Genomic DNA, 27385 nt, shown 5'->3' with positions numbered 1-27385 from the left:
CTGAGCGGTAGCTGTTGAGTTTTAATTTCATTTCTTTCTGCCTGGCAGGTCGCTTTTGTACCTGTGCAGCAGATGAAATTTGATTTCCCCCCCCCCACCGTTATGAACAGTCAAATCAGGTAACTAAATAATGTAAGAGCGTATTACAATAAGGCTAGGAGAAAACATGCATGTATGAAATAGCCTTCACAAGCCGTCAAGTTGCAGCTGATTTATGGTGACCCCTTATGGGGTTTTCAAGGCAAGAGACTAACCGAGGTGGTTTGCCATTGCCTTCCTCTGCATAGCAACCCCAGTATTCCTTGAAGGTTTCCCATCCACATACTAACCAGGGCTGACCCTGCTTAGCTTCCGAGATCTGATGAGATCCGCCTAGCCTGGCCCATCCAGGTTACTATCAACTTTCACAATACGAGACTTACATGAACACAAATGGTAAGACTTGTTTAAAAATACAGCATTAATTCATAATCAGTGGCTGATTTTCTCACTATTTTATTTACATGTATGACTGCCTAGTGGCAAGCCACAATAATTGGTCTGAGGAGGAGGGGATATGTGAGAATGTCCATGTATGAAATATTGCTGATTACACTATACTGTTCTGTACTATTTGAATACATAAAAAGAAACCTGATGAACAGACTCAAGCTACTCATGAATAGCTGAACTGCTCAGTGAAAAACAAGCTCCTAGCTCATCACTGGTGAGCAGAATGAGAGAAAAACTGGCGGGTATTTGAGTATCCCTAGGGGATAGATTGTAGCATTTTGGCAGTTAATGAAATGGGAAGTACTTTTAATGATGTCTGTTCAACACAGATTGTTATGAGAAATTAGTTCCTGTTTAAAATTAGAACCTTATGCTCCCACAACCAAGTCTGGTAATGCAGGATTAATTAGTGGTTTCAGTTGGAATACGGTATGATCTTCACCAATTGTTTAGAGTATATATCCCAGTAAATGGGGGAAAAACTTGGTCTGAACATGCCGATGTAGTGCATACTGAAAATACCTCATATACTATATTCTGCATTTGCAGAAGAGTCAGAAATATATTTGGGGATAAATTGAACAAGATAGGTTTAAGAAAAGAATGGGAGGGCTCTCTCTTTTTTCAATGTTCCTTAAAATTATTATTCCCTTGCTGATGTTTTAAATGTGTTGTTTATATGCATGGAGAATTGTAATTTGTACTTGCGAATGACAACATTTTCTTCTTCTAGTTACACATACATTTTCTAGCAATTAAGAAAGGAAGCCAGACTTTCTTCTTCTCACGCAATGCCAGACCCCCCCACCCAAAATCTCACATTGCCAAACTCTCACAGTCTTCAGTATGTCTATTACAATATTCTTTTCATAGATCCATACCCTGATGTCCTAGTATAAGAAGATGAAGGTACAGCACTTTCACCACTAGGACCCTGAATCCAGCGAGAAGTTATGTTTGGTCCTGAGGATACTTTCCATTGCATTGTTCTGCAAGCATTCAGCATGTTGAATCAGTGTGCTGAACATACACATTCCACCAGGGGGCTTACCAGTCCCCATTCCTATTCTCTCTAGTTCAGATCAACCAGCAGGATCAGTGAGGATAGTCCAACAACCATCTCATCAAAACAGCCGTGGTAGTTCATTCTTCCTTCTCGCACTATTGAATGTATCCTTCTCCCTCAGTTCAGGTTTGATATTGCCATGACTGATGGGCATCTGAAAAACAGTCTGCTGACATCTGGAAACAGTCTGAAACAACACAACCATCATACAGTCCCCTCTCATTTAGCAGTTTGTGCTGATGAGCTGAGTTTTTAATGTTAGTGAAGTCATAACAGATTAGTTCAAAGGCTCTTGAAATTGTCTTTGGAAAAATTTAATAGAGAACTCACATTAATGTATCTTCTCTACATACTGTATGCTGCTCATATGTGCACATTTAATTTAGGGCTCGATTTTTTTTAACACTATGGGCACTTTCACAGAGCCCAAATAATGAACTTTCAATCCACTTTCAATGCACTTTGAAGTGCCGCCCCAGGACGCCAACAGGGCCTTCCCACCAGTGTAAAGGCCCGCGCCAACAGTGGGAGTTTTTTGGAGAGGAGCCTAAGGAGGGCAGGGTTTGGGGAGGGGAGGGACTTCAATGCCATAGAGTCCACCTTCCAAAGTGGCCTTTTTCTCCAGGTGAACTGATGTCTATCGGCTGGAGATCAGTCATAATAGCAGGAGATCTCCAGCTAGTACCTGGAAGTTGGCAACCCTAACCAGAACCCACTCAACTCTAGCCATCACCATGAAACTGCTTGCATGAGGAGTGGAGGAGATTTAAAACCACATTTGCCCAGCAACAACCTATTGCTGCCTGAGTGCTGGAATAACAATTTCTCCACAGCAGAAACACGGTCTTGAATATATCAACTTGATCCCCTTGTATCACATGAGTGACAAATGTACTGCATTTTAATCCCCCTCCCCACTGGATAATAGCTGCTCTTTTTAAAAGCTAAAATGCTGAATAAACCTCAAAAGCTATCTGGGCTTCACTTGTGAAATACACTCAGCTCCGCAACCAGAATTCTGACAAATTTAATAAAGTTTACTAAGCAGTCATGATTGTAAACAGACAGCTTTGGGGAAATGCCATGTTTCTATTACCAGCTCGTTTAACTGCCAGATGTCGTACTTCCCTTCTTTCCAGTAAAATATCAACATATCTGGTATCTTCACTTAAAGAATCCAATGCACCCTAAAAGGAGGCGCTTAGACCGATTAGCAAATAAGTAGTCACAAATTCTAATTCTGTAAGTGAAGAAATTCTCCATTCTCTTCACCAGCAAATACAGTTCTAGAAGCACTAATCTATATAAAGAATACAGTTTAAAGAAATGCAAAAGTAGTCCTGAAAAAAATAAGTTTAGAAAAGGTAAGGAACATGTAATGCTTTATTAAGGTAAAGGTAAAGGTCCCCTGTGCAAGCACCGGGTAATTCCTGACCCATGGGGTGACGTCACATACCGACATTTACTAGGTAGACTTTGTTTACGGGGTGGTTTGCCAGTGCCTTCCCCAGTCATCTTCCCTTTAACCCCAGCAAGCTGGGTACTCATTTTACCGACCTCGGAAGGATGGAAGGTTGAGTCAACCTTGAGCCGGCTACCTGAAAACAACTTCTGTTGGTTTCCTTTACCTTTAATGTTTTATTAGGGGTTTAAATTTTTAAAAAATATTGCTGATTTTTCACTTTCTGTTATACATGGTTTTCATTAACATATCCCCACCCATGTCTTAAATCAAGTTATTGCTCAATTGAAATTTTTGTAGACAATGTTTTTAAAACTAAGTATTTTTCATTTTTTAAAATGATGTTTAAAGGTCCTTGGCATGATTACCATCTTGATACTACATACTGCAGTTTATCGCCTATTGAAGCGACTGGAATATTATTTCAGTGACATAATATTTTGGACATTTTATTGTCATAGTCATTGTTACCCAATATGCTCAGCATGGACATAAATGCAGCCAGCCTCAAGATCATGACTTTAAAGATCAGCAATATCTTTCTAAAATGGATAAGCCATTATTCACAAGATTACACATTGAGGTGTATTGTATACCTTGTTGAAGATAATGTATGGGAGCATGTCTGCAATGAAATACTCAGTTTTGAGCTCTGGTATTTGGGCAAGTAATCATCAAGATCCACTTTCACCGCAGCAATACCAGTAATTTAACATCTGATTAATAGCAAACAGAAAACAGTCGTGCTGGTCTACTGGACTTGTCATTAGCCATCTTTGTGTGCGTATGTGTGTTGTGTGTGTAAAGTGCCATCAAGTCGCAGCCGACTTATGGCAACCCCTTATGGGGTTTTCAAAGCAAGAGACTAACAGAGGTGGTTTGCCAGTGCCTTCCTCTGCATAGCAACCCTGGACTTCCTTGGTGGTCTTCCATCAAAATACTAAGCAGGGATGACCCTGCTTAGCTTCTGAGATCTGATGAGATTGGGCTATACCATGTGGCCTTCCCTTCATGTGCAGCCCTCTTTATACCTTATTTCTATCATGAATTCTAGAGATAGCATTTGGCAGCCAGAGAGAATTCAGGGCTCAACTAGGTTGCCAGGTACCTTACCTCCTCTGGCGGGAGGCTCTTCTTGTTAAGTGCATGTGTGCACGCACGCTGACACAACAAAACCCACACGTGTCACTTTCGGCTTAGAACCGGAAGTGCCACATCACAAAGGGCCTTTACCTCTTAGTTTGAGTGGTAAAGCGGCCCTTTGCCACTCAAACTAAGAGGTAAAATGCCCCTCGCGAGGCGGAACGTCCGGTTCTAAACTGGAAGTGACGCACGTGGTATGCACGCGTGCATGCACGTCTGCCCGCTGACCCTCAGGTGGTCGGCGGACAGAGGGGGAAATTGCTGGGGGGTTGCCCGCCACCAGCAGGCACCTGGCAACGCTAGGCTCAACAGGATCTCAGGAATGAGTTCATTGGCTCTCCTGCCAGTGAACTCATTTGAAGGGCAGAACCACTTTTCATTTGAAGGGCAGAACCAACTAGAATAGTCTCGTGTGAAAGGTACGGGAAAGAGCAGGGTACAGCAACTTCAGTATGTGCTATGAACCTGCTCCAGATTGGTTCCTGGTGTCCAGTCCTAGGAGATTTCAAGTCAGTATCCCTACCCATAGGAATAAACTATGGGGGGGCTAAGGGGCTCAAGCCCCCCCAGGCAGCCAGTGCCCACATGAGGGGCTCAGTTACAATGGCAGCTGAAGCACAGCCCTGGGAAGACCCCCTAAATTTCTGGGGAGCCCCTCCCTAAATCCCCCATGGCCCTGATAGTGTCAACGGAGGCTTCTCCCTGTGATGTCACTGGCTACTCCCTATGATGTCATGGTAATGCTTCTGGTCCAGCCCCAGCACTCACCCCCTTGGTTACTGGAAAGTCTACTGCCCTGCCCCTACCTGTTAGGAAAGGAAAAAATCGCTTGTAAAACAAAAATATAAAGTTTTGTCAAGCAGTTGTAATTAACACCTAAAGGTACAGTTCAGTTAAATCGAAAGTCAAATTCAGGAGTAGGTCCATGTCAGTCTTGAAAATTCTCCCTTTCCTTTTTTTTTACTAGAATACCTATAGTTTCCCCCATATGTATTAAATTTTAAAGCAAGAATCAGGATCTCTTAACAAAACATATCTAATCTGCGTTAAATGATCATGAATTTGTTTAAGAATATAAGAAGAGCCATCCTACATCAAAGCAAGATCTACCTGGTCTAGCATTCCTTGCAAGAATCCCAACAAACAGTAAACACAGATGGTCCACTAGAAAATGATCACCTGTTAACTGCAATATGACTTCTGTTCACCCTTGATCAGATTTCACTTCACCAGGCTGATCGGGCTGCCTGACACAGAGGTCATCTAGAGCTGCAGAATGTATTAAAATACATAGTGTTCATGCATTTTTCGTTATTTCTTTTGAACATTGCCTTTTGGAAGGTCAGGTTCAGCTGTGCACTTATTTAAATCATATTAATTAGTTGGCACTATCGTAAATGGGTTATTTTAAAATCACATATTTTTGTTCCTGTTTCCTGAATTCTTGGTTGCAAACATCCATTTCAATTCTAGCAGCAAAGCAGGTGTGAATCTCTGGTGAATTTTGAAATCTGTGTTTCTGACTTCTCAGATTTACACCACCCTAAAGGGACACACACATTAGCTGTAACTTTTTTTTAAAAATGACAAATGTACTGAATTTGATTAAGTAATTGAGACAAAAATCTGCAAAGTGTAATTCCCAACACTTTGTAAGCCATTCCAGAGTAAACTAAGAGAAGCTTTCAATCTTGATTCATCCTAAAGGCATCCTAAAGACTTCACTGAACCTTAAAAGGAAGCAGGAAGTAAATGCACGTTGCTAAGCAACTTTCATGCTTTGAAAAATAGTGTTGTTGCTACCATTGTTTACCATATTCTATAGCCCATGCTCCATAGTATAAAGGCATGTTTACAATATAAATGCAGCATTTACAATTCCTGTTAATAATTGGGGTCCTGATTCCCTCTATTGACTTTCATACTGTGTAGCGATTTAACCTGAGGAAGCGTATGGCAGACATTTCCCCCGTCTTTTGCCTGTTTGTACAACCAGGTCAAAAATTTATATCAGGGTAAGTAATGGTAATTCCCCAGGAGTCAAACCAATCACTTTGTGAGGCAGATATCTGGTACACATGGCCTTATCCCTAGTGCAACCAAATGGAACCTAATACATATGAGCTGATGATTCCAAAAGGATTGGTTTAAAACCTCCAACCTCCAAAGGGCCCTTTTGTTTCTTGGGAGGTAGTGTTATCCCACCAAAATAACAGTCCTATGCAGAGTTACTCTAGTCTAAGCAAATTTAAATCAGTGAGCTCAAACTGGAGCAAGAGCCCATTCCGGAAGGGGGGGCAAGCTCCTTAGGAGCCAGCGTGACCTAACATCAGTGTAGGTGCCACCTTATTCAGATTCAGACACCTTTATTGGCATAGAAAGGACACTGATATAAAATAACAATGGTACAAAGATATATAACAAATACTCCATCCTACAAACATGACAATACATATATCCAACAGGTAACTATGAGCTACAATAGACCCCGGCACTCTATCTGATGATGAAGCCCCGTGCTTTCAAATAGCCTAGGTTAGTTTTATACCATTTACTCTTTTGTTTTGTTTTGATGAAAGCCATCAGAAACTCTGCCACATGTTCAGTGACAGCAGGAATCTTGTCCTCAAGTAAAAAAATTAATGATATCATGCGTTGTATTTTCTGAAGGTGTAATATGGGGATTTATTAATTCTAGACGATAATTATGGTACAGGGGACAATGCAGAAGAATATGTTCAACTGATTCTGGTTTTGCCATTTGGCTGGTACAAATTCTTTTATTCCAGGGTATGCCCCTGTATCTGCCAGAAACTATTGCAGATGGGAATATATTTAATCTAGTTAGCATGAAGGCCCTGAGCTGGAATGGGTGAGTCTGAATCTGAATCTGCTACCTTATTATGGAATAATGTGGCACCTACACTGGCGCAGGGACAAACATGCCAGCGCAGCTACGCCAGGAGGGCTTTCCTGGAAGGGAAAGCCCACACCGCGGGAGGGGGCATTCCTGGGGTGGGGCTGCCTTTAGGCAGCTTCCACAGCCCTTTTGCCCTGTGAACGCCCCCTTGAGCAGTGGTGGGGCTACAGCACCTTTTTCGGATCAGTGCTTGCAAAGTATCAAGAGGCACTCATACTTATTCCAGAATATCACCAGAATATTACAGTTTATTCAAGCATAATCCGTGACCTCCATTTTAGAATAATTTCGCTCCAACAGCATATGTCAGGGTTACCAACTGCCAGGTAGTAGCAGGAGATCTCCTGCTAATTCAACTGATCTCCAGCCGATAGAGATCAGATCACCTGGAGAAAAATGGCCGCTTTGGCCATTGGACTCTATGGCATTGAAGTCCCTCCCCTCCCCAAACCCCGCCCTCTTCAGGCTCCACCCCCAAAATCTCCCGTCGGTTGCGAAGAGGAACCTGGCAACCCTAGCATATGTAGAACTAGTTGCAAATATCAGTAATGCTATTTTGGTTTTGTTTATTTTATTTATTTAAAATATTTGTTTCTTGGGTTCATGATATGACTTAAACAGAATTAAAATCCAAGCAATATTAAAATAAAGAATTTTTAAAAAACACAAATTTTTATTTATTTGGTAGATTTTTATCCCATTCTTCCTCCAAAATTTCAGGTTGACATACTCCTGCCGCTCCCCTTTTTATCAGTAGCACAATTTTGTCAAGTAGGTTACAAAACATAGGAGCTTACTAACAAGAATTCTTACTCCATTAATAGAGGGGGGGTTCATCACAATCAGCTTCCACTTATTTACACTTAATTACACAATAAGTAATTAGTATTGAAAGCCTTTTGAAATAGCACTTTATAAATTGGCATGTAAAGGCTGAGAGGTAGAAGCAAAACCTTGGCAGAGTTCCGCACCCTCAGTGCCACCACCAAAAAGACTGTACAGTTTGTGACTGAACATCATAAAATGCATGGTGGGTGAACATGTAACCTCTGTCTGTAGATAACCTACAGGTGGGTGAACATGTAACCTCTGTCTGTATCTGTATGTGCATGCATGTTTTCTGGGGGTGTTCCTTTCCCAAAGAAATATAATATTGACAGAAATAGGGGGAAATATAAAAAAAGGGTATTTTTCTTCTGGTCTAAACCTGCAAGGCAGCCATCCAGTATGTATGTGAGTGTGCATTTACAACATAAACAAATATTTTCTGTATAGTCCAAGAAAGATATAATTACAGCCCTGTTCTATTTATTCATCTGAAATAACTCCTGAATTTCATGGCGGTTAGTCGCAAGTAACTGTGCATAGGATTGCAGCTTTAATGTTACATCGCCTAAGACTAAGAATATGTTGCAAACCAGTCTTCAATTTCTGTTATGTAACGTATGATTCAGACAATGACAAGGTTTTTTTTTTTTTAGGCCTATTGATTTAAATGTGACAGTTCAATGCTTGCTTAAAGGGTCCTGTTGAAGTCAACTTCAACAGCATTGCGCTCCTCCTCTGTTAGCTGGCCAGAGCTCCATCTGCTGGCAGCTGCTTATTGATATGGTCTTGACACAAGCCTCTGACATTGATTTAACATCCTAGCGATGCCAATGTCACTTCATAGTTTATGTTGGCCCATCTGTCAATTTACCACATCTCCTGCAATTTTCTGGTGGAGAAAGGGGATGATCAGGCCAGAAATACTCAACAGAGCATTACTTAACAGCTATTGCTTGAATTATAGGAGGAAGAGGAGATCCATTTGGAGAAAAGGATTGGTAAGAGGCCGCCACGAGAAAATAATGCTCTCTGCCACATGTAATAAGAATTTTGACTATGAATAGAACCACTTGTGTAATAGCTACAGAAATAAAACATGGTGCAAGGATTTCCAGAACTCTTGTTTTAGTTGTCAGGAACTAGATTCAAGTGCTATGCTGGCCGATGGACACTAGGGCAATCCTTTTAACATTTTCCCCACTATATACTCAATAAGCCCCCTAACCTACCCCCTCTTTCCCCCATTTCTCTGAGTCTTATTCTTTTCAGCCAATCGTTAAGCAGATACATGGACACATGAAGCTGCCTTCTACTGAATCAAACCCTCGGTCCATCAAAGTCAGTATTGTCTACTCAGCCCAGCAGTGGCTCTCCAGAGTCTCAGGCAGAGGTCTTTCACATCTCCTACTTGCCTGGTCCCTTTAACTGGAGATGCCGGGGATTGAACCTGGGACCTTCTGCATGCCAAGCAGATGCTCTAACACTGAGCCACAGCCCCTCTCTTTGGCCCCATACAAATATTATTTCCCGAGCCTAAACACATTTATTTAGAAGGTTGATTGATTTCTCCTCCTTTGGAATGTATTTAATTAAATTTTATAAAATGAACATACACATACATACAAAGTGACCCTGATATTTGTAAAAACAATTTAGTAACTTTATAGTAATTCAAATATTTGAATCATACCAACAGTTTACATTTTAAAAGTTACTCATTTCTGGACAAATTTATTAGATATTTGTGTGTTTTCTTTCACTTTGATACACTCGACTGATTTTGACATTAATAAATAGCCATATAATTTCTTTTTTCCATTGCGCTATTGATGTACAGCCCTGACAGCCATTATCATTGTTAATTCACAATAATTTACAGGCATATTATTTTTAGAAACAGAAACAATAATGGATCCAAGCAAAACTTTAAACCAGTTGTCCTCCTTGTGCCTTTATTTATCTTACTACAAAATTTATTTGCTACTGAGCAAGCTCATTATATTGAAAAATTACTGGTATATTTGTGCATGGGTGGCTAGTGAAAACCTTGCATGAGTTTTTTCAATAGAAAGTACATATGATATTGCTTATGTGACAAAAGCATCAGGACTAATATCTAATTGTGGATGGTCAGAAAAAGCAAAAACATATCAAACTGCAGACTAATCCATGTGTTTTATCATACTCCTTACAATACAGAAGATACTCTGAGGACCTGAGACAATCAGACCTTTTCCCCACATACTTACCATTGGTTTTCCCCACAGAGGAATCAAAAGTGGCAGCTCCAACTTGGCTGCAGTTGTTCTGCACAACAGCCTTTTTCCGTGGAACTGTCAGCATTGGCATCTGCTCTATTGCATCCATCACCCCAACAAAATAATAAGTTTTTCATTGGAGGGGAACTCACGTCATCAGTGGCGTAAAGCCACTGCGGCCTTTTTTTTGCACATGTGCAATTGTGTTGTAAGTAACACTGCGATGCTGGCATAAATGTTGCCAAGTGCCACCACCATTTGATTGGTCATAGGGATTACTGCCATTTGGAGGGTGGGCTTGTGGGTCTTCAAATTAAAAAAACAACAACCAAGTAGCTGGCATTCTGAATGACTAAACTGAGGCTGTCATACTTTGGATACACTATGAGAAGATAAGAGTCACTGGAAAAGACAATCATGCTAGGAAAAGTTGAAGGCAGCAGGAAAAGAAGAAGACCCAACAAGAGATGGATTGACTCTATAAAGGAAGCCCCGACCCTCAGTCTGCAAGACCTGAGCAAGGCTGTTAACAATAGGATGTTTTGGAGGACATTGATTCATAGGGTCGTCATGAGTCAGAAGCGACTTGACGGCACTTAACACACACACAGACGGCCTTCTACACTATCTTAACTTTTGGTTCATAAACTGGGGATTCCTCATTGCACTTTTCACAACCCCCTGTGTCCCGTCCCCCCCGCATCTTTCCTAATCCAATGGTTATGGAACAAAACAGAGCCCTCAGCGTGCACCATGTGCTTGTCTCCATCGTCAACCTGTTCCTGCTGTGCCTGAAATCCTCACTGAATACATGCACAGTGGCAGAATTATGACTAGATCTCCCACAGTTTTTTAAAGGGTAAATAGTAACCATGGGGAGTGACTGGGATTGGGGCTATCACATGAGGAGAGGACTATAACCTTGCATAATTTTACCAACCTCGGTTGGTAAATTGAGAATGAAAAAAACAGGACATATGTAAGGGAAGATGTTCTTCAATTGTAGAGTCTTATTTTCTCATATCTACTTTCACTAAATATGTACCTGTATGCTACTGTACACCACAATGATTTTTAAGAGTTCAACACCCTCGAGAATGATTTAAACCAGCCCCCAAACATGCTTTAGCCATTTTACAATACTCTCTCAAGTGAAATTTCTGTACCCCATCACTAGGTTGTTACTCTTATTACTGTACCTTTTAAAGTACGTAAAATCTACTGGGCACTGTAGAAAAATAAAATAGAAAAATCATCAGCACACACATATAAATTAGTAAGTGAGTACATTTTTTCAGGGTGATGATTTGGAAGCCTCACTATACTTCAGCACTCCTGGAAAATAAAAGCACCCATGCAAGAGTTCAGCAGCCTAAAACGATTCAACCCCTGAACAACTTTTTAAAAAATCAGACCAAAAAGAAATGCTCTCAAGATGTTTGAGCACAGCATAGTATTTGCTTAAGTAAGGAAAGATGAAGTGTGACACTCATCAGACATCTACAGTAATCAATACTGATAGAAACTTCTGGCTTGCACAACTGCACAAAAATGATGGTTTTATATTATGTACCACTTACTGAAGGAAAATCATAAAACTAGAATATTCTTAAGAGAAACAGAAAGCAGATGCATTGCATAGTATTGCCAGACCGGAAAAGTTGTTTTGTCAAGACCTTTAGCATCTTAAACTTTAAAGCTTGAACAAAACTTTTAAACTTTTAAACTCTGAACCCATCTGAACTTTATTTGATTTATGAATTATTAAATGTAGCACTAGAGTTGCCTGCTTTCGCCTACAAGTAACTTTACTTAAAAGCTTCAGACTTAGAGAAATAGTTGCTTGAAAACTACTACAAGTTTATCAAACAATTCCTCATTTGCATGCCAGTAGTGATGAAAATTTGGCTATAGAAAATGAATAGGAAACATAGTTTAGTGGTAATACACATGCCTTGCATGTAGGAGGCTCTGGGTTTAGTCCCCAGAATCTCCAGTTTCCCCACTGGGTAAAGCAGCTTCAGAGTAGAAATTTTCAGTATGCAAAACAACAGCAGTAAACGTCCAGCCATTCTACTGGCTGCATTTTTAAATCACAAAAATGGGGGACTTTGTCAAAAGCCTTTTGGAAATTCAAATACACAGTGTCCACAGGCTCATTCCTGTCCACATGCTTATTGACACTTTCAAAAACCTCTAATAGATTAGTGAGACAGGACCTACCTTTACAGAAGCTATGTTGGGTTTTGCTCAGCAGGCCTTGCCCTTTCTATATGCTTGACAATTCTATCTTTAATAATGCTTTCCATCAATTTATCTGGACAGACGTTAAGCTAACTGGCCTGTAATTTCCTGCGTCCCCCCTGGAACCTTTTTTATAAATGGGTGTTACATTGGCCATTCTCCAGTCCTCTGGTACAGAGGCTGATCGAAGGGACATGTTACATATCTTTGTTAGGAGTTCAGCAATTTCCCATTTGAGTTCTTGAAGAACTCTAGGATGAATACCGTCTGGTCCCTGTGACTTGTTAGCTTACAGTTTGTCTAGACGGTCTAGGACTTCCTGCCTTGTTACCACCATTTGCCCCAGTTCCTCATTCTCCCCTCCCCAAAACCTCTGTTCAGGAGAAGGAATCTGCCCTATATCTTCAACACTGAAGACAAATGAGAAGAATGCATTTAGTTTCTCAGCAATCGCTTTATCCTCCCTTTACTCCCATTGTCATCCAAAGGTCCAACCGCTTCCCTAGCTGGTTTCCTACTCCTAATGTACTTAAAGAATTTCTTAAAATTGAGAATATATGACTTACCCAAGACTATGGCTAAGGTTGGGACCCAGATGCAACTCTTATACTCTTGGGCACTATTTCCCAATGCTGTTCTCATACAGCACAACCCAATGCATGTTTACTCAGAAGAAGCCCCAATGAATTCAAATTGGGCCTACCTCCTAGCAAGTATATTGACAATTAGAATCCTCTTGTTGAGAAACCGAGGGAAGTAAAGAAGCATGACTTTAAGCAAGTTAGCTTGGAATGCAACAAATTACAGAAAAGGTATCTCCTGCATGGTTCTCTGAATTAATGTGTGTCGAAAATATTTATGTTCTAAGTTGCCAAGGATGTGTTTAAATCAAGCCACTGAAACATAATACAAATATAAACTATGTGCACTATTGATTAATGTGTACTGTGAGTATTCACACGGTAATGATTAATTCCCCCAAAGTTCTGTCCCAGAATGCACTCAGTAGAATGCAAAGCTGAGGATAGATTCTCTTGAAGCAGAGGGGATATCTCCAAAAGTTCAGAATATCATAAATTTCGGTAACACTGGAAAAGAACAGGGGAATCGTATAATGTTTTTGCATAGCTTATTTTTAAGTATAAAACTGCATACAAACGTAAGGGTTCTATATTTATAGATAATTGACAATCTGGCAAGTAAAATGAATGTCATGCCTTCGCTTTGACCTCTCCTTGGGAGTTGGAAGCTTAAAGCAATCTTTTCCAGATCATTTCCAATCAAAAAGAAAGAGAGAGTATAGGAGTCATATACTTATTCGCATCTTTACAGTTTGAAAGGGCATGTAGACAGAGTATTGGGGAACATAACTAGCAATACCTTTGGGCAGAATTACTACAGCATCCAGCATCCAGCATCCAGCAAACGTAGAGATACACAGCTGCGTTCTGTTTCCAGCAGCCAAGATAACCAGCTCCAGAAACACAATCCAATTTCAGAGTTGGATCCACTGGAGCATTTCCATGTATGAAAGGATATCTACCCATGGAGCATGACTTTCTCGCCTTCCCCCTCCCACTGCAGCCAAAAAGCCCCCCCCCCCAAAAAAAAATGCTGTTCCTGTTTTGGGGGGCAAGAAAGATGCACTGTACTGATAGAAATCCTTCCATTTGTGGAAACACTCTGGTGGCTCCAAGCCTCAAAGATCTGAATGTACTTACAGAAGCTGCATGTGATTTCTATTAAAAATGGTTATCTTATATGACTGGCTAAACAGATGAAGTCCCTTGCCCTGATAAATGGCCAGTGAATTCACATGCATTGTACTTACTAGTAGCTAACCTCCTCAGGATCTTGAGATTCCATGGTTAACGACAAGAAGAAGAAGAAGAGTTGGTTTTTATACGCCAACTTTCTCTACCACTTAACGAATCAAACTGGCTTACAATCACCTTCCCTTCCCCACAACAGACACCCTGTAAGGTAGGTGGGGCTGAGAGAGTATACCTAGCCCAAGGTCACCCAGCTGGCTTCGTGTGTAGGAGTGGGGAAACAAATCCAGTTCGCCAGATTCGCCTCCACCGCTCATGTGGAGGAGTGGGGAATCAAACCCCGTTCTCCAGATCAGACTCCACTGCTCCAAACCACCGCTCTTAAACACTACACCACACTGGCAGTACACCACAGGGTGTCTGTTCATGTTATTTATGCTATTAGTAGGTTTTGTGTTATTTATGGCAGTCCATTGCCCGATATCTACAATCACTTTCTGTAGCTTCATATCAGAAGTCCCATTAAGTATAACACCTTGATCACTGTAGATGAGGACATGTGTCAACAAGAGGGGAACAAAATCCCTTACTGTGAAGTCTACAGAACTACAGAAACATAACAGTAGCAAGTCAGAACTGTACTGTTTTAGAAGCATGCACTTATAACTACAGGAAAACCTTACTTGTTCCAACGTCCCTGTACTTGTTCCAGCAAACATTGTCAAAGTATTATCTCATTAATAAGAGCAAAGATAAAAGAGATTGTGAGCACAGGGGGAAATAAATGAAATTCTGTGGCTGTGGGTAGGGTTGCCAGGTCCCTCTTCACCACTGGCGGGAGGGTTTTGGGGCAGAGCCTGAGGAGGGAGGGGTTTGGGGGAGGGGAGGGACTTCAATGCCATAGAGTCCAATTGCCAAAGCGGCCACTTTCCCATGGAGTTGGGTGACCTGAAAAACAACTCTGGTGGAAAACTCGTACTGAATCTGACAGATGGTTCTATAGAGCCTGCTATCAAGCAGCAGTGACAGCAGCAATTAAATGTTACTTCTCTTCTACCATTTCATCAGCTAGTTCACAATCATACAGTTGTTTAAGGTATCTTGGCATCTCCTTACTCATAAACCTAAGCCTTTATTGTCTCAGGAACAGATAATTAGTTATATTCTTTTGCAAAGTTTTTTGCTGATGAAATATTGTGAATACTCTGTGATCCAGATGCCAATTGTAGCATAACTCAGTCAGAAGAAATGCCTAATACATTGCTTAGTCTATTTGGGGACTATTTTGACCCATTTTCTATTATGGATGTTGACAGGATCCTGGGGTTTGGAAAGGGGAGGGACTCCAATGCCATAGAGTCCAATTGCCAAAGCGGCCATTCTGCAGCTGTGAGGGTCCAAGGCCATGAATTCTTTGTACATGACAGCCAATACATTGAACTGAACCTTGTAACTGATGGGCATCCAGTAGACTGCAGACTCCAGTAGAACCTTGAGGTTGTAATAGCAGGCTATGGGTATAAAGAATACATAAAACATATAAAACATAAATGAATTTTGTGTTTAGACTTGGGTCCCATCCCCAAGATATCTCATTATGTATATGCAAAAATTCCAAAATACGGAAATATCTGAGATACGGACCACTTCTGGTCCCAAGCAGTCTGGAAAAGGAATATTCAACCTGTACTGGCTGTTACTGTATGAATGATCCTACTGCATACTTTCTGCATCATTTAACATGTCATGTTAATGCTTATGTTTGGTTTCAGCTCTGTTTCAGATTTCTTGCTTGCAATCCAAATCTTATTGCATCATTTATTGGATGTCACATCCCATTGATTGTATTGACTTACACTGTGTAATCAGTGCATCTCAATGAGAAAGGTGGGATATAAATTACATAAATAAACAAATACATAAAGTATGTATTTTAAATATTTCTATGTCTGACTCTCTTATTAGGACCAAAAGTAGGTGATACAGAACTTTAACAAAAACCAAAGAATAAATAACAATAAAAACATTTAAACAGTATATAGATCAGCATGAGAGCCAGCGTGGTGTAGTGGTTAAGAGCGGTGGTTTGGAGTGGTGGACTCTGGTCTGGAGAACCGGGTTTAATTCCCCACTTCTCCACATGAGCAGTGAAGGCTAATCTGGTGAACTGGATTTGTTTCCCCACTCCTACGCATGAAGCTAGCTGGGTGACCTTGGGACAGTCACACTCTCTCAGCCCCACCCACCTCACAGGGTGTCTGTTGTGGGGAGGGGGAGGGAAGGTGATTGTAAGCTGGTCTGATTCTTCCTTAAGTGGTAGAAAAAGTCAGCCCATAAAAACCAACTCTTCTTAAAAATGTCTTCACTGTCAAGGAGTCACAAAGGTCCCATTTTAAACCCCTTATCAAACTGCATCAGAGTTTAAGGCCTCCTAAGTGCCTGTTAGAGACATTCCAAAGGGCTGTTATGGCTGCTGGGAAAGCCTGAGAATAGGCAACATCAGAGCACACCCTCAGGGGGCAGGAGGGGAACAATCATCATGAAATTCCTCATTCCACCGGTGGCCCTTCATGCATATGGGCCCAGGCCTTGAATACTTCACAGATATCTTCAGGTGTTGTGTGTGGATTACGTGAAGAACTGTTATAATACTTAATCTTAATAAATTGTTTTGGAGATTGAGATATGCTAGCCAGTAAAGAAATCTTCAGAAAACAAATAGTTAAGGAAATAGCAAAACTATGCAATGGCTAAGTGACGTTTTGTGCTTGTTTTTATTATTGTGTTGCAGCAACAAGCCTCCATTTTGGTTGATAAACTCCGCTTCTTGGTGTTGGGTCCAGCTGTTCTTCTCTCTGCTTTTGCATCAAGTTACTGGACAGTTTCTTGATATTAGCGGTAGCTAAAAAAGCAAATGCTGTCTTGGGCTGCATCAACAGAAGTATAGTGTCCACATCACGTGAAGTGATGGTATTGCTTTACTCTGCTCTGGTTAGACCTCACCTAGAGTACTGTGTTCAGTTTTGGGCACCACAATTTAAGAAAGATGTAGACAAGCTGGAACGTGTCCAGAGGAGGGCAACAAGGATGTTGAGGGGTCTGGAGACCAAGTCCTATGAGGAAAGGTTGAAGGAGCTGGGTATGTTTAGCCTGAAGAGGAGAAGACTGAGAGGGGATATGATAACCACCTTCAAGTACTTGAAAGGCTGTCATAGAGAGGATGGTGCCAAGTTGTTTTCTGTTGCCCCAGGAGGTCGGACCAGAACCAACGGGTTGAAATTAAATCAAAACAGTTTCCATCTTAACATTAGGAAGAATTTTCTAACAGTTAGAGCAGTTCCTCAGTGGAACAGGCTTCCTCGGGAGGTGGTAAGCTCTCCTTCCCTGGAGGTTTTTAAGAAGAGGTTAGATGGCCATTTGTCAGCAATGCTTATTCTGTGACCTTAGGCAGATGATGAGAGGGAAGGCATCTTGGCCATCTTCTGGGCACTGGGGGTGTGGGGTGGGAAAGGTAGTTGTGAATGTCCTGCATTGTGCAGGGAGGTTGGACTAGATGACCCTGGTGGTCCCTTCCAACTCTATAATTCCATGATTCTATGATTCTACCACAACAAAAGAAAAGACAGCCACCAGCGGAGTATCACCTTGTCTAATTATCTCACTTAGTTGGAACAGAAAGGCTTTCACAGTGAAAAATATTCTTTGCCCAGTATGGCACATTCTAAAATTTTATTACATCATCATTATGATGACATACAATGGATTTCAGGCCAGCAAAACAACTGAAAATATGGTGTGTTTTAAGGAATGGAGGGTCTGATGCACACTTCTCTAACTTTACACTACCTATCAGTTTTTAGGTTTAGGATAGGTTTACTAAAAACTCTAAAAGACAGCTTGTACTTTCATTTTGGCTCAAGTTTACATAGGAGTACATTGACGCAGAGAATATTTCATATGAATTAGGAACCAGTTTGTTTTAGTAAACTAGTGTGTTTTAGGAAACCAGTGTGTTTAGTAAACCAGTGTGTTTTAGTAAACCTAAAAACTCTAAAAGAGAGTTTGTATTTTCACTTTGGCTCAAGTTTCCATAAGAGTAGCGCCACACTGCTAAAACACAGTTTTATAAAGCTAAATATTTCATAGAAAATATGTACATGCACATTCATCAGATGTGGTGACTGATATACAGTTTGGATGTTATTTCCTACACTAAACACTTTCAATGTGAGAAGCGGTCCTTAGGCCATCCGTATTGATGTTGTCCCATTGAAGTCACAGAATAGAACACTTCTACATTACTGTGCTAGCAAAGAGTGTTTTGTCAAGAACCAGCTTCCCCTGTCCTTTGATTCTGTAATCAGCATTTCAGACACTGAGTAATGATCTCTGGAAAGAGCTTTCAATGATTAAACTATAATGTGTGGGAGAAGTGATTTTGCTACTGGGTTGGTGAACCACAGCTTCGTTGGGTTGAGGGTGTGTTGCTCAAAAGTTTTAATTAAGGGGAGTCTTCTTTTTCTTAAGAAAAAAGGATATGTTTCCAAATAGAAAATTCCATCACAAATAAATGGAACAGTATTTGCTTATAGAATTAGTGCTTCAACCAGCAGCATTTGTTGTTGTGTAATTGTTACACTTACCCTTGTTTCTCATATTCCTGGTCAAATGCTACAGAACACAACATTTAGCACAGAAAGCTGGCTGGACAAACCTGACCTGGCTGCCCTTGGTTTGAATTATTTTGGGAATGATGAAATAGGTACAGAACTTTTTCCAAATGCCTGTTTTCAAGACATTTCTTGGGCCGAAAGTCCTTGCAAAATCAGACAGTTCCTCAGAAATAGGAGATTTCCGTTAAACTCCTTGCCTAAAGTTATGTTTATTCAGGAGAGGGCAGAACAAGGCAACTGCTTCCGGTAGTCTTCCCTTGAAGCACTCATGACATCATTTCTAAGTCAGTACCATGAATCATCCCGCCATGCCTCCTACCCACCTTCAAAACAGGGTCCGCAGTTTGGTGTACTGGCATGAAAAAAAAAACCCCAACCTGTCAGTGACGTGTTCTCCTTTGTTGCCATAGTCTCCTGTGCCTGCAGTCTGCTCCCTGCTTCCCTACTCAGAATCAAAGGGAGCAAGAATAAACATCTCCATCTTTCTTCCCCCCCCCCCACCCGCAACATATTCCATCTAATACGACTGGTATTTTTATTATGGAGAGGAGCAATTTGTAAGAAGAAATGAAAATCTATGGCATGTCAGTTTGTACAGTCTAATGATGTTTATACAGACATACCACACTGATGGAATAGACCCAACATTCCCTTCCCTGTGCAAGACGGGAAGGGGGAAAATGAAAGGCAGGGAGGAGTGACCCAAGCCTCCCTTCCCCCTGCCACTTTCCTGCTCAGCAACCTGTACTTGACCCTCCCGAGCCTGGCTCTGCTCAGCCTCCGTCCCGCCCAGCCGGAGCCAGAGCACTGATACCAGGCAGCTGATGCTCTCCCTCATCCAAAACACACACTCCTTGAAAGTACACACCCACTGCATACTTGGAGGAGAGGGAAATGGAGAGAAGTGGACGGCCCACCTTTGCATTTACAACTGTAGGTCATTCTCGCTGGCTTTTGGAAAAGGCTTGCAGAAGTTGCGTTCTAGTGCCACTGGTGCTCTTTGCCAAACGACACAAGTATCCAGGGAAAGTGGACCCACTTCAAGATACAAATATTTTAGATGTTTGGGAAGTGTGGGGGAGACTTTAGTAAAATTGTTCAAGCTGGCTGACTTCAGTCAAGCACCCTGAACTGTATTTAAGCATTTACATGGTCGGATTTCCTATGAATATTCAGTTCCCACTGGAGTTAGGGGAGGGGCTGTGGCTCAGTGGTAGAGCATCTGCTTGGCAGGCAGAAGGTCCCAGGTTCAACCCCCGGCATCTCCAGTTAAAGGGACTAGACAAATAGGTGATGTGAAAGACCCCTGCCTGAGACCCTGGAGAGCTGCTGCCGGTCTGAGTGGACAATACTGACTTTGATGGACCAAGGGTCTGATTCAGTAGAAGGCAGCTTCAAGTGTTCATGTGAGTTGTTGGGACACAGAACAACTGGAAGAGACTGCTTTTATGGCAATGATACTCATAAAAAATACAAATCTTACAAATATGATAGGACTGCTAAAGGGTAGTGAGCACTAACTCATCCACATTCAGTGATCTTCTGTGTAAACACGGTGAGGTAAATATGGGCAGGTTTTTGACAGGCAACTGAATTAGTGGGGACAGTGTGCTTTTCACTGTCACAGAGGCATATTTCAAGGGACAGAGCAAAGTCTCATCCAGTTGTGGTGTCCTGTTCCATTAAGATGTACTTATATGCTCAGAGGTTAAAGAAACCAGTAGAAATCAAGTGCTGCCATCTTATCACATAATACATGTTTTAGCACTTTGATTTACTACAATATACAGTATTACAACAAAGACCTTAGAATGATATGCCACCTTCATGGCAGGCCTAGAAAATGTTGCCGTGTTACATAATTACATAATAATTGCCATCATATGCCCTTACAAGCATCCACTGAATTTTCTGTGAAAGCAAATATACCGTTGTACCTTTTGTTTACAGCGTTTTATTTACTGCATTCATAATACCAGCAGAGGGAGCACAGGTTATCTCAAGACATTCGCAGACTGTATTCCCAGGGTTAATTTGACAGATGCAGGAATACGGACATCAGATTTACAAATAAAATACCACATATGAAGGAAAACGCATTCTATTCAGTTGCTAGTTTTGGTTATAATAAAATCCTGGAGTATTCCCCCTAGAACTATCTTATCAATTTGGAACTAGTTAAGAAATAAGCTGGACCTTTTTATTCAGGGTACAGTGTAATGCATTTCAGTTTCATGTCTCAATAATGAAGTATTAGTGCTGGTAAGGCACATTCATACACTACACTTCATTGCTCATTTCCACATTTGACAGCATACACAGGTAGTCTACCTCCCATCAGCAATGTCATATGTGAAGAGAGAACATATACAGTGCCCTAGCAGCCCCGTGGCGCAGAGTGGTAAGCTGCATTATTGCAGTCCAAAGCTCTGCTCACGACCTGATCCCGATGGAAGTCGGTTTCAGGTAGCTGGCTCAAAGTTGACTCACAGCCTTCCATCCTTCTGAGGTCGGTAAAATGAGTACCCAGCTTGCTGGGGGTAAAGGGAAGATGACTTGGGTTGGCACTGGCAAACCACCCCGTAAACAAAGTCTGCCTAGAAAATGTCGGGATGTGACATCACCCCATTGGTCAAGAATGACCTGATGCTTGCACAGGGGACCTTCTTTCTGACCTTTCTTTCTGATATTGAACTAAAGGTCAACGGGGTTCGTGTTTTTCATGAGGTTGCCTCTCCCCAAAGCCATGTCTCTTTAAAAGAGAAAACCCCAATGTAGGAAACTGGGTGGGTGTCACAAAGGTTAGGCATACTCTGCCTATTCAAGCCAGGAATGTCCAATTAATGTATATAATTTATTTAACATTCAACAAATCCTTAATTTATGTTGTTTGAAGGTGAGGATGAAAGTTAGCTTGTGAAAGCCAGTACTGAGTACCAGTAAGAAAGTAGCAAGAGTGGTATATCCCAAATTCTGCTTAAAATTTGTTACCTTCATCCCATATGAACGTGTGTACAAGATTAGACAGAAATAAGTGCAAGTCAATGGAAATATGGCAACTCCCAATTTCTGAGTGCTCATTTCCTTAGCCATGTTGTGCAGGTGGCCGCCGACTGTAGCTCATTTGCTTCCAAAATGTATTTCGTGAAACATATCCTCAGTCTCTGCTTGCAGCACTCTGGGATTTGGATTGTGTTTACACTAACCAGTTAAATATGTATGGGGACTGAAGGTAATACAATGAAATGGAGCCACCAGGGGAGAGGGAAAATGGAGTCAGTGGGGGTGGGGAGATGGGATTCCTCCTCTCCCCAAGAATCTTTGTAAGTTCTCACTTAGGTGTTGAGTGTGTAGAGGGGGTAGGGAGAATTCTGCAGATCAGATTCTTTATTCTGGTTATCAGTGTTTCACAGGCCATATCTCTGGGACTCTTGCCCCCTTTAATCTTTACACTTTTAAACACTGACTTCTTTGGTACTGACTTCAGGTGAAAAAGCAAAGAAAACAATTTGGATGGAATAACTTTTAATGGAACACCCGATAAATTTAAAGGGCTTTCTGCTGACATTCGGCAAAGCCGTCCGCAGACAGAAGAGTTTCACAGCTGTTAAAAAATGTGCTCTTCTGAGGAAACTTGCCATCTGGCTCTTACGACTGGATTCCAAGGCCGAGCTCCTTCCGAGATTGTGCTTCTGTGCCAACCTCCCCCAAGGCACTTAGTAGAGAGTCTTTGGGGAAGAGAGAACGAATTTAAAAAAATACTTTGAAATTTACCATGCATGGCAATTAAGCAAAGAGCATCCATTTTCTTCTACTGAAGCTAGAGAAAGTCATAATAATAATAGTCATAAGCAATAGTCAGTGGAATTTTAAGATATTGACTAGGGCTGGCAACTTACTAAAGGCCGTTGAGAGTTATACTGTTAGACAATTAATGAATCAATGGAAAGAAGTACATTCTCTGAATGCAAGATATGGTTGAGAATGCTTAGTAAAAATAACACTAGCGTGGTTTAGTGGCTGTGCCAGAATTTGGGAGGACTAGAAGAAGAAGAAGAGTTGGTTTTTATATGCTGACTTTCTCTGCCACTTAAGGGAGGATCAAACTGGCTTACAATCACCTTCCCTTCTCCTCCCCACAACAGACACCCTGTGAAGTAGGTGGGGACGAGAGAGCTGTGACTAGCCCAAAGTTACCCAGATGGCTTCATGTGTAGGAGCAGGGAAACAAATCCAGTTCACCAGATTAGCCTCCGCTGCTCACGTGAAGGAGTGGGGAAACATGCCAGAGTGCTGATGTCACTTCCACTGAAAACCAAAGTGAAATCATGGAACACTGTAGGATTTGCAAAAACTCTATGGTAAAACAGTAGTTTTTGGAAATTCTAGAGCATTCCATGACATCACTTGCTGTTTTCAGCAAAAGTGATGTCAGTGTGCCAGCACCCCTCCATTTCCCTCAGCGTTTCCTCCCGTTGGCGCTTCGGGCACCAGCAGGCAACAAGGTGGGTTGAGGCTGGCAGCCCTGGGAGGGGCTGGCTGAATGGGGCTGTGGGAAGCCCACAAAGCCTTCCCATTCCCCGTAATGCCTTCATGTGCTTCCTGCAGATGTCTGTGCATGAGGGAAGGGAGAAGGAAAGAGGACTCCATTACGCCCCATGGGAATCCCTCTATGGGCAGCTGCTTTTCCTGGACTAGACAGGATCATGCCCAAAACATTTAAACAAACTAGATTGAATAATATTAAAGGGAAATTGCATAAGGGGTTTTGCATAGGGATCCCTGGTAGGTGTTGCACCTGTGACAGAGCCCATAGTAAATTATTGGCAATGTTTTCAAAAACTCCACTCTGCAAAGCAACCATTTTCTCCAGGGGAAATGATCTCTGTAGTCTAGAGATGAGCTATAATTCCAGGGGATCCTCGGGTCCCACCTGGAGACTGGCATCCCTATCTCCCAGAGTTGTTTTCCCTTAAAAGAAGCAACCATCGTGCGTTTGCATGCAACAGGAAACTTTCAGCTCCAAGTTATGAAAGTTCCATGGAGTTAACCCAATCCACAGTCTTTCAGGACTGGAAGCCCTCACACCAATCCCAATCTAACTCCTTTCCTAGCATTGTAATATTTATTTAGAATTTGATGGAAATGCACAACATTATTTTTTTTTTTTTGCAAAAGACTGTTGCTTCTACCCTATGCTTTCATAAACATATTTCCTTCTTAATGGTAATTAAACAGTATCTATGATATGGCATACCTTAGCTCTAGCAAAGCAGTTATCTTAAGATTCAGAGTAGCATACCAAGTGGCCTAGTCCAGGTCTATGTGCTTTGTTTTCCCTTTTAAAAAATCACTATGAAGTGCTGAAAGGTGGAAAGGATCGGAGGGCTAATTCAACCAATTAAAACATTTTGATAAGCAATCCACAAAGCAGGTACGTAAAATTCCATTCTATTTTCCATCAAGATTTAGGTGGCTGTGAGGTAAACGTCTGACTATGTGCCAGAACACAATTAGGACATTAGCTGATAAAAGGCAGGAGGTTTATATTAAGTCACTGGCCCTTTTCCCTTAATGTTGCTGGTCTGTCCATTCTAGCCTGCCTTACTTCTCAAGAAGCCAGAGACAATTCGACACTCCATCCAGCTTGGAAATCATAATTGGCGCACCAGACAGGGCACTTCTGGAAAAGGAAAATGGCATGTGAGAGAATACCTCTTATCATAAGGGAAAGCTGGGCAATAAATAACTGCCTCAAGCCTGCTTCTGATCCTGCTGGTTAGGAGGCAATTGTGGAGCAACTCCTCTAAAATTAGCCAAATTGTGACAAGGCAAGCTGGAAATAAGGTCACCCAGCCTGTCATTTGTAAATGGTTGCTATAAAACATTCAGATAAGGAGAAATTTACCCTTCCCCCTCCCACCAAAAAAGAATTACAGTTACTCTGTAAAACCCACATTCTTCATCGTGTGGAGAAACTTGGCTCCGTTTAAAAATGTACCTTGACATTGACGTTTCCTCAGCCCCCTTATGACAAGTTCAGGAAAATAACTGCAAAGATGAAGATTGCCATGTCCTTTATTATTATTCACTGTAGCTTCAGTATGAAGGAACTTTGGTGGGGACAAACTGGGAAAATGTTGTGGCTAAGCAGGTTATATTCCTGTAGCCCTTCTTTGTATGGATATTCATGGATAAAACTCCCACATGCCAGAATGTTGCTTACAGAGAGGATTCTTCTTGATGCTTTAAAAAAAATTCCGAAAGTTCACGGTACAGTTTAATTAAGCACTAATAACATGGGGTCTGAAAATAGAATCAAGCAATTCAATCAATGTTATTCAAATTCATTTTTTGTATTACCAAAACATTAATATATACATTTGTATATAGTACCATTGTGGTGTAGTTAGAGTGTCAGACTAGGATTGGGGAGACCCAGGTTCGAATTCCTACTCTGTCATGAAAGCTTGCTGGGTAACCTTGGGCTAATCACACTATCTCAGCCTAACCTACCTTAGAAGGTTGTTGTGAGGGTGAAATGGAGAAGAGGAGAACAACACTGCCTCGGAGGGTGGTGAAGTCCCCGTCTTTGGAGGTCTTTAAGCAGAGGCTGGAGGGCCATCTGTCGGGAGTGCTTTGATTGTGGGATCCTGCATGGTGTGGGGAGGGTTGGGGTCACTGGGATGTGGGAGGGAGGTAGTTGCTAATTTTCTGCATTGGGCAGGGGGTTGCACTAGATGACCCTGGTGGTCCCTTCCAACTCTATGATTCGATGATTGGGTCTCGTTTAGAGAGAAAGGCAGAGTAAAAATGAAGTAAATACACTGAAAGAAACAACAGCACTCAACATTTGTACAGCTCTTTCAGGTATTCATAGCTATTCACATACATTATCTTGTAATCCTGAAATATGTGCAGGGGGCGCTTAGGCTAAAAGGCCAGTATAGAGGCCTGAGGCTAAGAGAAAGCAGCTCAGGGTAGAGGCAAGATTTCAACCTGTGACAGTCTTTCAGCCATCTCTCTCAAGTATGATATACTCCGAATATTCTGTGCACTGCTTACAAATGAAGCGAGCCTCTTGTTGGCTTAAAATCTTATCTATGTTAAGGCTTAATGTACTTTTTTTGTTGAAACTGCCATAGTGCAAAAAATCTAAGGTCTGTATCCTTCATTAGCTTATTTAATACTGTAACCCCAAATGGGTTCAATGCGGCTTGTGATTTCTCCAGTTTTCTGTAAGTTCAATCAGAAGCCGTGTTTTGGAACGGCTGGGGAGTAATTAGAATCCTCCTCTATATTTACACCGGCAACACTCATGACTTGCATAACATTCATCATGAAATAACGAAATGCTGATGTAACGTTACTTTGTACTGATTGCTTTCAAAGGTCAGGTGAGTGGTTAATAGAATTTGTTATTATTTTTGTATCATAACACAGCTTTGGCTATAGTTTGCTTATATGCAAAGAATAATGCAATTATATGACTATATGCACAATGATGAAATTTACAGAAAATGGCAGCAGCAGCTTGAGAAGCATCCAAGCAGCAAGATGGCTTCGGCTTGACAATAGTGGGTGGCTGACGAAGGACATCATGTAAACAGGGATTGTTTTACCGAATACCTGTTCCACCCTTTACTATAATTTGAACTGTTCAATCTTGATTTGAGCCATAAACCAATTTATATTTATATTTATGTTGATCTGTACCATAAGCTGCCATTTGCACATATACAATTGAATGACTATGTTAAATACAACTCAGTGATTGTAAACTGACTGTGTAAAATACAATTCAATTAATGTAATAACCAAAATACAACTCAGTGAGTTTAATAACCAATCAAAGCTGTGATTTATAATATTTTTAGGAGATAGAAGTTTCGCCATAGTGGCTGCGATATTCTTTACCAATACTACATTGGCAGCTCAAGTGTGTAATTGTTTTGACTAAGCCTCCAGGTAATAGCTGGAGATCTCCTGCTATTACAACTGATCTCCAGCCAATAGAGATCAGTTCACCTGGAGAAAATGGCCGCTTTGGCAATTGGACTGTATGGCATTGAAATCCTTCCCCTCATCAAACCCTGCCCTCCTCAGGCTCTGCCCCCCAAACCTCCTGCCTGTGGCAAAGAGAGACCTGGCAACCCAGATATTATCAAAGTAACCAACTGTTGAGACTTCAGAATAATCAATCCAGCGTGAATTTTTTAAATATAAAAATTGAATCTCTTTCTTAGCAGAGCCTCAGTGACAAAGATGGAGTACAGTATAAACTTTCTTGACTTTGAATAAAATATGACAGACATACTTGCTTATGGAGTGTAAATAGATACCTAACTGTAATCTTAATTCTTAAATGTTGTATTATTCATCCAAGATGTATTGTGTTTAACCGAAATATGATTTTGTAGTGTGTGTTACAAAAAGTACCAAATCTAAATAAAGGTTTGTGTTTGCCTGCAGATAATAGTTCTAGATTCTTGAATGAACTAAATATATGTGTGTCACATTTTCATAC

Source organism: Euleptes europaea, chromosome 8, assembly GCF_029931775.1.
Source record: "Euleptes europaea isolate rEulEur1 chromosome 8, rEulEur1.hap1, whole genome shotgun sequence".
Classification (NCBI taxonomy): domain Eukaryota; kingdom Metazoa; phylum Chordata; class Lepidosauria; order Squamata; family Sphaerodactylidae; genus Euleptes; species Euleptes europaea.
The sequence above is the reverse complement of the archived record's forward strand: the minus strand, read 5'-3'. Positions refer to the sequence as shown.